Raw genomic sequence first — 16,349 nt, forward strand, 5'->3', positions numbered from 1 at the left:
TGAGTATCAACAATCATGGAAGACTAAATGATAGTTGGGTATGTGGAATTTGCTAAATCAAAGCTCTTACATAGACCCTTCATGAAAATAAAATGAATTGTAGTTGTTTAATGACTGAAAACATAATTTGTTGCTTTTCAAAAAAAAAATTATGGTCTATACTTTAACATGTGAGTAGCTTGCTACTTGATCATGAGAAGTTTTATGAGAAAATAGTTCATGTTTATGATGCTCGATTGGAATTATCATTCATCAAACTTATTTACCTACTCGAGGACGAGAGTAGAAGTGAAGCTCGTTGGTTCAGATCTCCACTGCCCTAACTTGGCGACTGGAGACAACTATGATGGTGTCGGATGAAGATGATCCGCGATCGACGTTAGTCCGGTGACGGCGAGGTTGAGGCAGTTAGGCTGTTCCTCACCGGCGACAAAGATTACCAGCGGTGGCGCTAGGTTAGAGCTCAAGTGGAGAAGACGAGAGCGAGAGAAGAGTTTTTACTCAAGGGGTAAGGGAGCTATTTATAGCTCAGGTGAAAATGGTCCAGAGCGAAAACTTTGGACAGAAACACCCCTCACCCTTTCTCTCTCCTTGACAAGTGTCACCCACATACGAAGCGATCGATTAGTGGAGATCGTGCTTATCCTATTGTCGCTAATGGGTGCGGTTAGAGCGGTAACGCCCGAAAAAATTGCGTTTTTGATGTTTTGAGGATTTTGTTAGCAAAGTCTTCAGGTGACAAGAACTCAGTGAAGACTTTGAACAAGTGCCAAATAGACTGCACATGAAGATTTGTGAATAGTTTGGGTTGAGCTTAGCATAAAGGGGAGACGTGTCTGATCGCATTCACTTAGAAGAAAAAGCAACTTGAAGACTTAGCAATAAGTGAATGTTGTTGAGCACATTGAAAGCTCATTACTTAATATATAGTCATTGAAGATCATACATAATTTTTTTGAAGAATTTGAAAGTTTTGAAGAATTTGCAAATTTGAGGATGTTGCAAAAAGTCTCAGTTTTGAAGAATTTCAACTTGGGTGGTGGCGTGACCCACCGTATAAGAATGATGATTTCAGGCACCGTGTTCAATTGTCATAGGGCCGTGAGAATCGAATTCTTCATTAATTTCTTCTCACTTAGAGGGTTATTCTTCATTGATTGAAGAAAAACGTTTCTTCATGTGTTGCACATCTAAGTCATCAATTATGCATAAGTGTTAGGATGTGTGCCTTTTTCACAGAACATTCGAAGTTTCTAAGATATTTAGCTCACATCGCAACTTGCAAAATCTCTTCTCATCCAAGGGCTTAGTGAAGATATCCGCTAGCTGTCCTTCAGTCTTCATGTGGTCGATGACGATGTTTCCCTTGAGTACATTATCATGAAGAAAATGATGACGAATCTGGATGTGCTTGGTCTTCGAGTGATGTACTGGGTTGTATGCAATCATGATTGCACTCTCATTGTCACAGTAGAGGGGCATATTCTTCATGTTGATGCCATAGTCCTTGAGGGTTTGCTTCATCCACAGTAGTTGAGCACAACAAGAGACAGCAACAATGTACTCAGCTTCGACAATGGAAAGTGATACGCAGTTTTGCTTCTTTGAGGACCAATGATACGTCTCCGTCGTATCTATAATTTTTGATTGTTTCATGCCAATATTATAAAACTTTCATATACTTTTGGCAACTTTTTATACTATTTTTGGGACTAACATATAGATCTAGTGCCCAGTGCCAATTCGTGTTTGTTGCATGCTTTTTGTTTCGCAGAATATCGATACCAAACGAAGTCCAAACGCAATAAAAAACCTACAGGGATTTTTTTTGAAATATTTATGATTTTTGGGAAGAAGAATCAACGCGAAAAGATGCCCGAGGGGGTCACGAGCCCAGGAGGCGCGCCCTACCTCCCAGGCACGCCTGGCAGGCTCTTGACCAACCCCTAAGGCGGTTGGGGCGCTTCTTTCGCCGCAAGAAAGCTAATATCCGGAAGAAAATTGTGTTAAAAGGACACCTCAATTCGAGTTACGGATCTCCAGCAATTTAAGAAACGGTGAAAGGCCAGAATCTGGGAGCACAGAAACAGAAGGACACACAGAGAGAGAGATCCAATCTCGGAGGGGCTCTCGCCCCTCCACCGCCATGGAGACCATGGACCAGAAGGGAAACCCTTCTCCCATCTAGGGAGGTGGTCAAGGAATAAGAATAAGAAGGGGGGCTCTCTCCCCCTCTCTCCCGGCGGTGCCGGAACGCTGCCCGGGACATCATCGTGTGACGGCGATCTACACCAACACCTCCGTCATCTTCACCAACACCTCCATCACCTTCCCCCATCTATATTCAGCGGTCCACTCTCCCGCAATCCGCTGTACCCTCTACTTGAACATGGTGCTTTATGCTTCATATTATTATCCAATGATGTGTTGCCATCCTATGATGTCTGTGTTGCCATCCTATCATGTCTGAGTAGATTTTCGTTGTCCTATCGGTGATTGATGAATTGCTATGATTGGTTTAATTTGCTTGTGGTTATGTTGACGTCCTTTGGTGCCTATCATATGAGCGCGCGCGTGGATCACACCATAGGGTTAGTAGTATGTTGATAGGACAATGTATTGGAGGGCAAGGGTGACAGAAGCTTTAGCCTAGCATAGAAATTGATGCATACGGGATTGAAGGGGGACCGATATATCTTATTGCTATGGTTGGGTTTTACCTTAATGAACGTTAGTAGTTGCGGATGCTTGCTAATAGTTCCAATCATAAGTGCATAGAATTACAAGTAAGGGATGACATGCTAGCAGTGGGCTCTCCCACATAAAACTTGCTATCGGTCTAGTAACGTAGTCAATTGCTTAGGGACAATTCCGCAACTCCTACCACCACTTTTCCACACTCGTTAAACTAACATAATTGTTTCTTTATCTAAACAACCCCTAGTTTTTATTTACGTGTTCTTTATTATCTTGCAAACCTATCTTATCACACCTACAAAGTAATTCTAGTTTCATAATTGTTCTAGGTAAAGCGAACATAAAGTGTGCGTAGAGTTGTATCGGTGGTCGATAGAACTTGAGGGAATATTTGTCCTACCTTTATCTCCTCGTCGGGTTCGACACTCTTATCGAGAAAGGCTACAATTGATCCCCTATACTTGTGGGTTATAAAGACTTTTTTCTGGCACCGTTGCCGGGGAGCAATAGCGTGGGGTGAATATTCTCGTGTGTGCTTGTTTGCTTTATCACTAAGTAGATTTATTTGCTATTCTAAGTTGTTATCTATCTTTAGTTATGGATATGGAACACGAAATACCAAAAAAATTAGGTGTACTTGCTACTCATGGAGATGGGGAACCTCCTAAAACCCTCGATGCTCGTTATGTGGAAAATATTATGCACTTCTTTAATAATCCCGAGAAAAACCCATTCAATTATATAATGGGATACACGTTGGATCAACGTGAATACTTTAGGGATTATCGCTTGACTCAAAAAGGGAAACTATTATGGGATCAAATTCATATGTTGAAATGGTACGCTTGGGATCTATGCTTGAGATATGATATTACTTGTTGCTCTAGGATTAAGGCTCAACACATTCCCTTTTCTTGTAAATTTAATGCTAATGAAACCTTGGCTTCTTATGCTAATGGTATATATGATTACTATGATGTGGAACAAAGAGAAGAGTTTGTTGATTTTATGCGTGCTTATGAAATTGAAGCTTTGTTTAAAAAGTGTGATAATAATGATGATGCTGTTTACCGATCTGAAAATTTGGTTATGCTTCGTTATTGTTATACTAATTATGAATATAATGCCCATATTTATCGATTTATGGAGAAATTCTCCGCTGCCCAAGAGGAGACTAATATTTTGCAGGAAACTATGGAAGAAGAAAATCCTGAAACTGTGAGCTCATTAGATGAAAAAGATGACGAGGAGAGCGAAGAACAAAAGGAGGAAGAGCGGACTAGCTACCCGTGTCCACCTTCTAATGAGAGTAACTCTTCAACTCATACATTGTTTAATTTACCTTCGTTCTTACCGAAAGATGAATGCTATGTTGATTGCTATGATCCCTTGGATTCGTTTGAAATATCCCTTTTTGATGAACTTGATGCTTGCTATGTGTGACAGCCCGAGACCGACGTTCCAGAAGATTCCCCCTTCTTTTCCGTTTTCGTCGTGTGATTAGAAGTATTCGTTGCATCGTCATGTAGTTGCATCATCGCATCATGCATGGCATCATGTCATCGGTGTTTTGTCGGTGTTGCTTGTTGCTTCGTGTTGTTGGGTGTTAGTGTTTCGTGAGTGTCGTCGTTTGTTGGCGCGATGAGAGACGGAGCGTGAGAGCCGCCGTTAAACCCCGTTGCACCGCCGACCTAAACCTTCTCCCCTCCTCTCCCCTCCTAAGTTGTTTTGTGGTTTTGCTAAAGATTTCCAACTTTACCCCTCTTCCAAAATATTCGTCTTCTTCAAAAAATCCTTTTATTAAACGTAGGGGCAACCCTTAGGTTTTAATTTTAACTCTCTGTTTGTCTTATTTTAAAACCCTACCGTTTTTTTCTCTTTTAAAAGACTCTTGTTTATCCTTTAAATAGAGAGGTTTTATTTAATTCCTTAAAAAGGGTTATTTTTATTTTCTTGTTAAAAGAGTTTTAATTTAATTCTTCAAAAGGGTTCTGATTTTTAATTCTTTTAAGAAGGGTTTTATTTTAAATCTTAAAAGGGGTTTCATTTTATTGTTTAAAAATGCCCAAGCTACTTTAGGGTTGGGGTATAATTTTCAAAAGGGGTAAAACATTTACTTTATTCTTTTCTCTGTGTTAAAAAGCCTTTCTTTAATTTTGAGTTCTGTTTTAAAAAAAGTTAAAAAAAAACATCTGGGGGAGGACCCAGGCCAAGGCCCAGCCGGCCAAGGCCCAGGCCTCCCCTCGCTAGCCTGCCCTAGCCCCAGCGCCTCGCCCTCCCCGTGCTCCCCCTCCCGTCGTCCTACCCGAGTGGCCGCCGCCTCACCTCTGTCCCGCGTGCGCGCCGCCTCCTCCTCCGCCTCCGTTCCCTGCGCGCCGACCTGTCGCCGCCTCCCTGCCTCCCTCGCCCCGCCGCGCTCGCCCCTCCTGCCGCCGCTTCCTCTCCCTCCTGCGCGCCAGTAGTCCCTCCCTGCCGCCTGCGCCCGCACGCCGCCGTGCCGCCTGTCCCGCACCCCTGCGCCCTGGTCTCCTCCTCCCGCGAGCTCTGCCCCGCGCCCCGGCATGGTCGTCGAGGCCGGCTCACCCCGTGCTGCGCCTGCCGCCGTGCCCGTGCTGCTTGCCCTCGCCCCGACCACCTCTGCCTCGTCGTGCTTGCCGTGCCGTGGCCTTGCCGCCTTGCCTTGCTGTTTGCCTGCTGCCTTCCTTGCTGCTGCCAGCTTGCCTGCTACCGTTGTGTGCCGATGCTAGTAGTTGCCTGATGTGTTGTGGTTGCCTGCCGTAGCTTGCCGTCAGTTGTTGGTTGGTTGCTTGTCGTGTCGTTTGCTGGTGCTGCCGCTTGCCGTTGCCGCGTGCACCATTCCTGCCTGTCGTGTGTCGACGACGAGCTCGTCGAGTACCACGTCTCCCTCGACGACCCCCGGAAACGAGTTCGACTTCCTCGACGTCCTCGACGACCCCGACCATCTTCGGAATCCGAGTTCGACTACCGACGCCGAAGACCGGGAACCACGACGCCGAGCGAACGACTACCGTCGACGAGACCGTGTACCACTACTTCAACTACCGGCGCGTGAACGACTACTTCCACGACGACCACGACGTCCGCTTCGACCGAACCCCTCCGATTCGCTCGTGTCGAAGGTATACCGATGGGACATGTCGCGTACCGTGTGCTAGTGTTGTATGGATGTGTGTGTTGTACAAGTCGAATGCATGTATGCACCGTATTTATGCACCGTTTGTTTGCACCGTTTATTTGCCGTGCACTTCGTCTTCCTTTTCGTCGAGCCCTCGACACATGGGAACCCGAGATACGGGATCACCCCACCTTTATTTACCGTTCCCGCACGCGTTCGTATACGTTGGCACCGGTTTCTCCTCGAGTTATCGGGAACCGGGACGTTGCCGTGTCATCGTTTCTGATTTGCCGCCATGGTTCCCTCTCACTCGCCATGACAACACCATGCTTGTTTCCCTCCTAGTCGTGATGTGTTGAGCTCTCATGCATGAAGCATCCATGGCATATTTATTCTGTGTTGCTTGTTCTTGTGCCGTAGCTCCGTTCAAAGTCCGACGTGATGGCGACTAGGTTGTCATGTAGGTTCATCGCTCACCCCTTGCCATGTTAACAACATTTAATATTGCCGTGACAATTAACGGGAGTTAATTAAATATTTAAATGTGGAGTTTCGTCGATATGCAACCCGTTGCATATCGAGCTTCATTTAATGTGTAGTGTATGTGTGAGGTGTTTTGCCGTGCCATCCCGTGCATCGATGACCTGTTCATGCATCATATTAGGGTTGCATCCTGTCTTGCTTTGTGGTGGTGAATACTTGTGTTGATGTTTGTTTCCGGTTTCCTCCGTCTCGATAGAGTTCCGCAAGCGTGTCGGAATGTGAGGACCGTTCGACTACGTCGGTTCGCTGACTTCTCCGAGTTGTCCTTCTTCCAAGCGGGATCTCAGGCAAGATGATCATTTCCCCAGATACCATTACTATCATTGCCATGCTAGTTTTATCGCTTCTATCGTTTATGTCTCGATGCCTACCACATGTTAAATGTCATCCTCTCAACAATGCCATGATTACCGTCAACCTGTTCGACCTAGCAAACCACTGATTGGCTATGTTACCGCTTGCTTAACCCTGTGTTAGCGTTGCTAGTTGCAGGTGCAGATGCTTCCATGTGAAAACATGGGTTCCTTGTTATATCATCCTATTAAATGCTATTTAATTTAATACACCTATATACTTGGTAAAAGGTGGAAGGCTCGGCCTTTCTAGCCTGGTGTTTTGTTCCACCTTTGCCCCTGTTAGTTACCGGCTACCGGTGTTATGTTCCATAATTGAGCGCTCGTAACACGATCGGGGTTGTTATGGGGACCCCCTTGATAATTCGTTTTAGATTAAAGCTGGTCTGGCAAGGCCCAACTTTGGTACTACATTTGCCTAATCACTATTGAACTGCATAGGGAGTAATTAACCCGAGGATAATTTAATCAACCCCCGGGCCAGTGCTCCTCATGAGTGTTGGTCCAAATTGGCAGACTACGGGGCCACCGCGGGGCAACCCGAGGTTTGGCATCTCCTAGTGTGACCCATCCGTCGTGTCCTGAGAACGAGGTACGCGACTCCTATCGGGATCGTCGACACGTCGGGCGGCCTTGCTGGATTAGTTTTACCTTTGACGAGATATCTTGTGCATCGGGATTCCGGTGATGCTTTGGGTAATCTCAGAGTTGAGGTTTTCCACTAGGGAATCCGACGAGATCGCGAGCTTCGTGATTGAGGATTTCCATGCGGCTTGTGGTAATTTGTGATGGACTAGTTGGAGCACCCCTGCAGGGTTAAATCTTTCGGAAAGCCGTGCCCACGGTTATGTGGCAACGTGGAAACTTTGTTTAACACTGGTTCTAGATAACTTGAAGTTAACTTAATTAAAACTTGCCAACTGCGTGCGTAACCGTGACTGTCTCTTTCGTGAGTTCCTTCTCCGATCGAGGACACGTTGGGGTTATGTCTGACGTAGGTAGGTGTTCAGGATCTTTCATTTGATCATCAGTAGTTCACGTCCGTTATGCGTAGATCTTCCCCCTCTTATTTCTTGTACTCGTAAGTTTAGCCACCAAATAAATGCTTAGCCGCTGCTGCAACCTCTCCACTTAACCACACCTCACCCATTAAGCTTTGCTAGTCTTGATACCTTTGGAAATGAGATTGTTGAGTCCCCTGTGGCTCACAGATTACTACAACTCCAGTTGCAGGTTCAGGTAAATGTTACTTGACGCGAGCGCATTGAATGTTCATTTGGAGTTGCTTCTTCTTCTTCTTCTTCATCGATCTAGGATGGGTTCGAGGCCGGCAGCCTGGGATAGCAAGGATGGACGTCGTTCTTCTTTTATCGTTTGTTTTCGTCCGTAGTAGGACCCTGCTCTTACTCTTGATGGTTATGTAATGTACTGATGTGACTCTGATGTAGCTTGTGGCGAGTGTAAGCCAACTCTTTATATATCTCTTCTTTTCAGTACATGTACTTGTAACGATATCCATTCTTGCGACACGACGAGATGTGCTTCTATCCCTGATGAGGCCCTCGTGCCAAATTGAGGATAGGGTCGCATCTTGGGCGTGACAAGTTGGTATCAGAGCAAGGACCGACCTAGGAGCCCCCTTGATTGATCGAACATGGCCGAGTCGAGTCTAGTGAAAACTATTTGAGTCTTAGTTATATATCGGAGAGTAGGATTCTTCTTTCTCCTCTTCTATGCTCTGGTGAGAAATCTTGACGTAATAATTTATTCTACTCCTCTTCCCACTCAAAATATTTTTTAGGATCACGTGGATATTCTTGGGATCTATATGATGCCGATGTGACGGAGTTCTGTCTTGGTGCCTCCTGTCTGACTTGATCTTCTTCCGGGGAGTTGAGCTCCAGGGGATTCTTGAGCACATCGTTATCATTCAGATTTCTTAGTATCTCAGAACGAAGGATGTTCGTAATTGCTTCAATACTAGTAGTGGCGAGATAACCCCGATGTCCCCAGTACTGGTGCAGATTGTTCGGGGGTACTGCCATACTTTGTATCGTTGTGATCACGAGTGTCTGTTGTAGATGAAGGTCCGAGATTCTGGTCGTGTGTTGACGGATGTGATACAAGTGACGGTTTAGTATAGGAGTTGTGTGATATTACTCCTTGTATCCGTGTACCAGATTGCATGACCAGATATTTCGGGAATTCATAGGTGGGAATTCAAGTAGTTGCTTATAGGATAAATTTCCAACAAATGCATGATGTTAGGTTGGGGTTCGACATCTAGTGGATTCGTTTGTTCACGGTCGACTTACAGCAGTACACGTTGTGTCTTAAAGAGTCCTTGTAGCTTGCTACGACTCGGGGACGCTTCGTATGTCGGGTGCACTGCCTTGCACTTGATGACTACTGTAAATCGTGCCCGTGCGATCCTGTCCACGAAAATATCGAACGGAAATCTTTCTCATGAGTTTGTTCTGGCTTGTTTCGTAAGCCACACCCTTTGTTTTGTTGAAATATGGTAATTCAGTTGCTTCGATGTCAAGTGGTGATTCCAGATCTTTTTTTTAAGAGGTGTTCTCATATTCATATGAGAGTGCAAATTCTTTGCTCAATCATTTGTCTTATCAGTTCTTGTCAACCGGAGTCTTCGTATCAATTCCATTCAACCAGTGTGTTTCTCTCCAAGTGGATTCAATCCTCCCTAATTGTTGCAGATCATTCTCTCAATTCTTTCCGAAGTTCTCTCATCTGTCCCAAGTTGTCTTTGTTTTTCCCCGCCCTCCCGCCCTTTTTCTTCAGTGGTTGGTTTTCTTCGAACTGCATTTCATTTCAGTGATGCTTCCGCTATCTCGTCTTCCTTTTGTAGCCGGTGATTTGTTGTGAAGATTCTTAGGAGCTTCATGTTCATCTTTGTTCATTCTTGTCATCCTTACCGGTGAATTTAATTCAGTTATCCAGGGTCATCATATCCTTTTCAAACATTAAATTCTTTCCCATGTTGGAAATTCTTATCAGTCTTCTTGTTATTCATTCCTCTCCTTTCTATCCGGAGTGTTAAAGATATTTCAGTAGTTTCTTGTTTTCAATTCTTTTAATTATTTCGAGGTGCTAACCTCATCTAGTTCTCTTTATACCGGTGCAATATCTCTCTTCCAGCTATCTTCTCTAACGGTGGTTTCTTTGAGTGGGCCCATAACCCACAGGTTCTTTCCCAGGATCTTTCCTGGCTCTTTTAATCGTTTCCCATAGATCATTAATTCTTTTCTACTATGACGTAAGTATGAATTTCATCAGTCATATCCCTTCTTCAAGGCCTATTTGAGTTAACTCTCATATTTGGCTCAACCTTTCATTCTTCTTTATTCCGGAGTGTCTCAGCTATTCTTGGTGTTGTTCTCGATCATTCTGAGTTTGCAAATTTGAAGGAGTGTTTTTCTCGAATCTTGGTTCATTCTCTTGGATATTCTTCATTTCAGCTTGGTGTCGTCATCTTATTTCTTCCAATCATGAGTATCCCTTTCTTGCTATCCGGTGCATTTCTGAGTTGTTTTTATTTCTCGTTCCTCCGAAGGCCGTCATTTCAGAAGACTTTTTCGTTCTCAGCTTTCAGCTTTCATCCTCAAATCTTCTCAATTGTTGTCTCTTCGTTCGTCTCTCAATCATTTTGGTGTCTTGGTTAAATTTCTCTCTCAGGTGGGTCAAGATCTCTTCATTCTCATGTTTATCCATGCTTTCTTGGTATTCCCATTCAATTGGAATTCTTACCCGTGCTTCTTTCATTTTTGGCTTCACGTGGTGCTTATCTCTCTGTCTCTTCTAGATTCATTTTTAGAGGAATAAGTTGTATGCTGGATCCGTTGCTTGTCATCAATTATGCTTGATGAAGGAGGAGCATAACATAATTCTTATTGTTCTTCCTTCTTCCAAGAGATTTCAATTCTTCTTCCGGAGTGGCTCATGATATCAATTCGTTTCTCAAGTGCCTATATTTCTTTTCCGGAGTCCCAAGTTCTTTTAGTATCTCTTTGTGAGGCTTCATCTAAATCTTGGCAGGTCATAATCATATTCTTTTCTACCTCCATATCCTTGCATCGTTCATTCGTATACGGAGGTCCTTCTTCGTGGTTCATCAAGGATATGATTTTCTCAAAGTGTTCTTCAAGATTCTTGTCAGGGTACCTCAAGTATCCTTTCTCTTGCGTTCCTATGTGTATTTTTTTCTTCCTTTGTCCTTTGAGGTGGTATTATAGCCTTCTTGCTAGTGTAGGAGTCTCGAAGAGATTTCCTTTCAAGAATGAGATAATTAAACCCACCAATTCCTTGATCATGAGATATCTGCAACCCATGATTTCTTCATTGAGCTATCTTGGTTTGGATTTCACCTAAAGCTTTTCCTATGGATTGTTGCTATCATGGCGCTTGTCATTAATCCAAGTTCTCAATGCATCCTTTTGGTGTAAGAATTGTTCTTATCTTGTTGCTCCCAATACGTCCTTGTTTCTTTTAGTGGTTGTTTGTCACCTCATATTTGTTGAGATGATTTTCATAAGCCCACTACTATCTTGTTATTTTCGTTGTTGGTTTTCCAACTACTCCGTCTATTCTTCTATCAGGAGGCTCTTCAATTCTATTGTGATGATAGTTGGCATTCTTTTCCTCATTCTCTTCTTCTGCTTGAGCTAGTTCATATTCTATTGTTCCGGAGGCATTGTGATGATGCTCATTTGGGTCAATCTTGTTGTTCTTTCAAGATCATGGCGTTCCCTTGCTCTATTTAGTTGTTTGTTATGAATATTGTGTAATTCTCTCTTCTTATCGAATTTTTTGTCCCATTTTCCTACCGAAGTGCTGCCGAAAATTTCCGTGAATTCTGGCTTCTTTCTCATGTCATTCCTCAACTCCTTGCAACCTTCAAGGGTCGTGGGTTTCACTCGTTTGTCAAAGAAGCGACTAAATTTTTACCTCTTGTTCTTTCTCATCCTCCTCCCCCTTTCATTCTTCGATCTCGGGGCGAGATCTTCTTGTAGTGTGGGAGAGTTGTGACAGCCCGAGACCGACGTTCCAGAAGATTCCCCCTTCTTTTCCGTTTTCATCGTGTGATTAGAAGTATTCGTTGCATCGTCATGTAGTTGCATCATCGCATCATGCATGGCATCATGTCATCGGTGTTTTGTCGGTGTTGCTTGTTGCTTCGTGTTGTTGGGTGTTAGTGTTTCGTGAGTGTCGTCGTTTGTTGGCGCGATGAGAGAGGGAGCGTGAGAGCCGCCGTTAAACCCCGTTGCACCGCCGACCTAAACCTTCTCCCCTCCTCTCCCCTCCTAAGTTGTTTTGTGGTTTTGCTAAAGATTTCCAACTTTACCCCTCTTCCAAAATATTCGTCTTCTTCAAAAAATCCTTTTATTAAACGTAGGGGCAACCCTTAGGTTTTAATTTTAACTCTATGTTTGTCTTATTTTAAAACCCTACCGTTTTATTTTCTCTTTTAAAAGACTCTTGTTTATCCTTTAAATAGAGAGGTTTTATTTAATTCCTTAAAAAGGGTTATTTTTATTTTCTTGTTAAAAGAGTTTTAATTTAATTCTTCAAAAGGGTTCTGATTTTTAATTCTTTTAAGAAGGGTTTTATTTTAAATATTAAAAGGGGTTTCATTTTATTGTTTAGAAATGCCCAAGCTACTTTAGGGTTGGGGTATAATTTTCAAAAGGGGTAAAACATTTACTTTATTCTTTTCTCTGTGTTAAAAAGCCTGTCTTTAATTTTGAGTTCTGTTTTAAAAAAAGTTAAAAAAAACATCTGGGGGAGGACCCAGGCCAAGGCCCAGCCGGCCAAGGCCCAGGCCTCCCCTCGCTAGCCTGCCCTAGCCCCAGCGCCTCGCCCTCCCCGTGCTCCCCCTCCCGTCGTCCTGCCCGAGTGGCCGCCGCCTCGCCTCTGTCCCGCGTGCGCGCCGCCTCCTCCTCCGCCTCCGTTCCCTGCGTGCCGACCTGCCGCCGCCTCCGTGCCTCCCTCGCCCCGCCGCGCTCGCCCCTCCTGCCGCCGCTTCCTCTCCCCCCTGCGCGCCAGTAGTCCCTCCCTGCCGCCTGCGCCCGCACGCCGCCGTGCCGCCTGTCCCGCACCCCTGCGCCCTGGCCTCCTCCTCCCGCGAGCTCTGCCCCGCGCCCCGGCGTGGTCGTCGAGGCCGGCTCACCCCGTGCTGCGCCTGCCGCCGTGCCCGTGCTGCTTGCCCTCGCCCCGACCACCTCTGCCTCGTCGTGCTTGCCGTGCCGTGGCCTTGCCGCCATTCCCCGTGCATCGACGCTGCCTCCAGCTTCTGGCCATCCCGAGGCCTCGCCGGCGCCGCCCCGCCGCTGTGTTTCGCTCGCGCAGCAGTTCTCCCCGCGGGCTGCCGGCTTGCGTCGCCGCCGAGCAGCCCCTCGGCCTCGCCCTCGTCTTGCTGCGCCGCGCCCGCCTCCAGCCGCCTGCGCGCCGGTTGCCCCTGCCTCGCAGTACCTCGCTCCCCAGCCCCGTCTCCCGAGCAGCTCCGCCCCGCCTGCACCGTGGCGTGCTGCTGCCCGTCGCGGGAGATGCACCTCGCCGGCATCCTCCTCCCGAGCTGCGCCTCCCCGTCACCGTGCTCGCCTCCCAAGGTCCCTGTGTTGCTGCACTAGTGCCGAACATGTAGCCTGCGCGCGTTGCTGCTGCCCTGCTTGCCTGCAGTCGCCGGTGCTGCTTGCTGTTGCTGCTGTGTGCTGTAGCTAGTTGCTGTTGCTGTTCTGTTGCTTTTGCTATAGGCTGCTGTAGATTGATGGTGCATGCTTGCTTGCTGTCGAGCTGTGCTGTTGCCGAATCTTGCTGCTGCCTGCCGCTGCCGAATTAGCTGCTAGCTAGTTGGTTGTATTATGTGCCTTGCTGAATGTTGCTAGGCCGCCGTCAGCTAGTTGCTGCTGTTTGCCTGCTGCCTTCCTTGCTGCTGCCAGCTTGCCTGCTACCGTTGTGTGCCGATGCTAGTAGTTGCCTGATGTGTTGTGGTTGCCTGCCGTAGCTTGCCGTCAGTTGTTGGTTGGTTGCTTGTCGTGTCGTTTGCTGGTGCTGCCGCTTGCCGTCGCCGCGTGCACCATTCCTGCCTGTCGTGTGTCGACAACGAGCTCGTCGAGTACCACGTCGCCCTCGACGACCCCCGGAAACGAGTTCGACTTCCTCGACGTCCTCGACGACCCCGACCATCTTCGGAATCCGAGTTTGACTACCGACGCCGAAGACCGGGAACCACGACGCCGAGCGAACGACTACCATCGACGAGACCGTGTACCACTACTTCAACTACCGGCGCGTGAACGACTACTTCCACGACGACCACGACGTCCGCTTCGACCGAACCCCTCCGATTCGCTCGTGTCGAAGGTATACCGATGGGACATGTCGCGTACCGTGTGCTAGTGTTGTATGGATGTGTGTGTTGTACAAGTCGAATGCATGTATGCACCGTATTTATGCACCGTTTGTTTGCACCGTTTATTTGCCGTGCACGTCGTCTTCCTTTTCGTCGAGCCCTCGACACATGGGAACCCGAGATACGGGATCACCCCACCTTTATTTACCGTTCCCGCACGCGTTCGTATACGTTGGCACCGGTTTCTCCTCGAGTTATCGGGAACCGGGACGTTGCCGTGTCATCGTTTCCGATTTGCCGCCATGGTTCCCTCTCACTCGCCATGACAACACCATGCTTGTTTCCCTCCTAGTCGTGATGTGTTGAGCTCTCATGCATGAAGCATCCATGGCATATTTATTCTGTGTTGCTTGTTCTTGTGCCGTAGCTCCGTTCAAAGTCCGACGTGATGTCGACTACGTTGTCATGTAGGTTCATCGCTCACCCCTTGCCATGTTAACAACATTTAATATTGCCGTGACAATTAACGGGAGTTAATTAAATATTTAAATGTGGAGTGTCGTCGATATGCAACCCGTTGCATATCGAGCTTCATTTAATGTGTAGTGTATGTGTGAGGTGTTTTGCCGTGCCATCCCGTGCATCGATGACCTGTTCATGCATCATATTAGGGTTGCATCCTGTCTTGCTTTGTGGTGGTGAATACTTGTGTTGATGTTTGTTTCTGGTTTCCTCCGTCTCGATAGAGTTCCGCAAGCGTGTCGGAATGTGAGGACCGTTTGACTACGTCGGTTCGCTGACTTCTCTGAGTTGTCCTTCTTCCAAGCGGGATCTCAGGCAAGATGATCATTTCCCCAGATACCATTACTATCATTGCCATGCTAGTTTTATCGCTTCTATCGTTTATGTCTCGATGCCTACCACATGTTAAATGTCATCCTCTCAACAATGCCATGATTACCGTCAACCTGTTCGACCTAGCAAACCACTGATTGGCTATGTTACCGCTTGCTTAACCCTGTGTTAGCGTTGCTAGTTGCAGGTGCAGATGCTTCCATGTGAAAACATGGGTTCCTTGTTATATCATCCTATTAAATGCTATTTAATTTAATACACCTATATACTTGGTAAAAGGTGGAAGGCTCGGCCTTTCTAGCCTGGTGTTTTGTTCCACCTTTGCCCCTGTTAGTTACCGGCTACCGGTGTTATGTTCCATAATTGAGCGCTCCTAACACGATCGGGGTTGTTATGGGGACCCCCTTGATAATTCGTTTTAGATTAAAGCTGGTCTGGCAAGGCCCAACTTTGGTACTACATTTGCCTAATCACTATTGAACTGCATAGGGAGTAATTAACCCGAGGATAATTTAATCAACCCCCGGGCCAGTGCTCCTCATGAGTGTTGGTCCAAATTGGCAGACTACGGGGCCACCGCGGGGCAACCCGAGGTTTGGCATCTCCTAGTGTGACCCATCCGTCGTGTCCTGAGAACGAGGTACGCGACTCCTATCGGGATCGTCGACACGTCGGGCGGCCTTGCTGGATTAGTTTTACCTTTGACGAGATATCTTGTGCATCGGGATTCCGGTGATGCTTTGGGTAATCTCAGAGTTGAGGTTTTCCACTAGGGAATCCGACGAGATCGCGAGCTTCGTGATTGAGGATTTCCATGCGGCTTGTGGTAATTTGTGATGGACTAGTTGGAGCACCCCTGCAGGGTTAAATCTTTCGAAAAGCCGTGCCCGCGGTTATGTGGCAACGTGGAAACTTTGTTTAACACTGGTTCTAGATAACTTGAAGTTAACTTAATTAAAACTTGCCAACTGCGTGCGTAACCGTGACTGTCTCTTTCGTGAGTTCCTTCTCCGATCGAGGACACGGTGCGGTTATGTCTGACGTAGGTAGGTGTTCAGGATCTTTCATTTGATCATCAGTAGTTCACGTCCGTTATGCGTAGATCTTCCCCCTCTTATTTCTTGTACTCGTAAGTTTAGCCACCAAATAAATGCTTAGCCGCTGCTGCAACCTCTCCACTTAACCACACCTCACCCATTAAGCTTTGCTAGTCTTGATACCTTTGGAAATGAGATTGCTGAGTCCCCTGTGGCTCACAGATTACTACAACTCCAGTTGCAGGTTCAGGTAAATGTTACTTGACGCGAGCGCGTTGAATGTTCATTTGGAGTTGCTTCTTCTTCTTCTTCTTCTTCATCGATCTAGGATGGGTTCCAGGCCGGCAACCTGGGATAGC

This window comes from Hordeum vulgare, chromosome 1H (genome assembly GCF_904849725.1).
Source record: "Hordeum vulgare subsp. vulgare chromosome 1H, MorexV3_pseudomolecules_assembly, whole genome shotgun sequence".
Lineage (NCBI taxonomy): Eukaryota > Viridiplantae > Streptophyta > Magnoliopsida > Poales > Poaceae > Hordeum > Hordeum vulgare.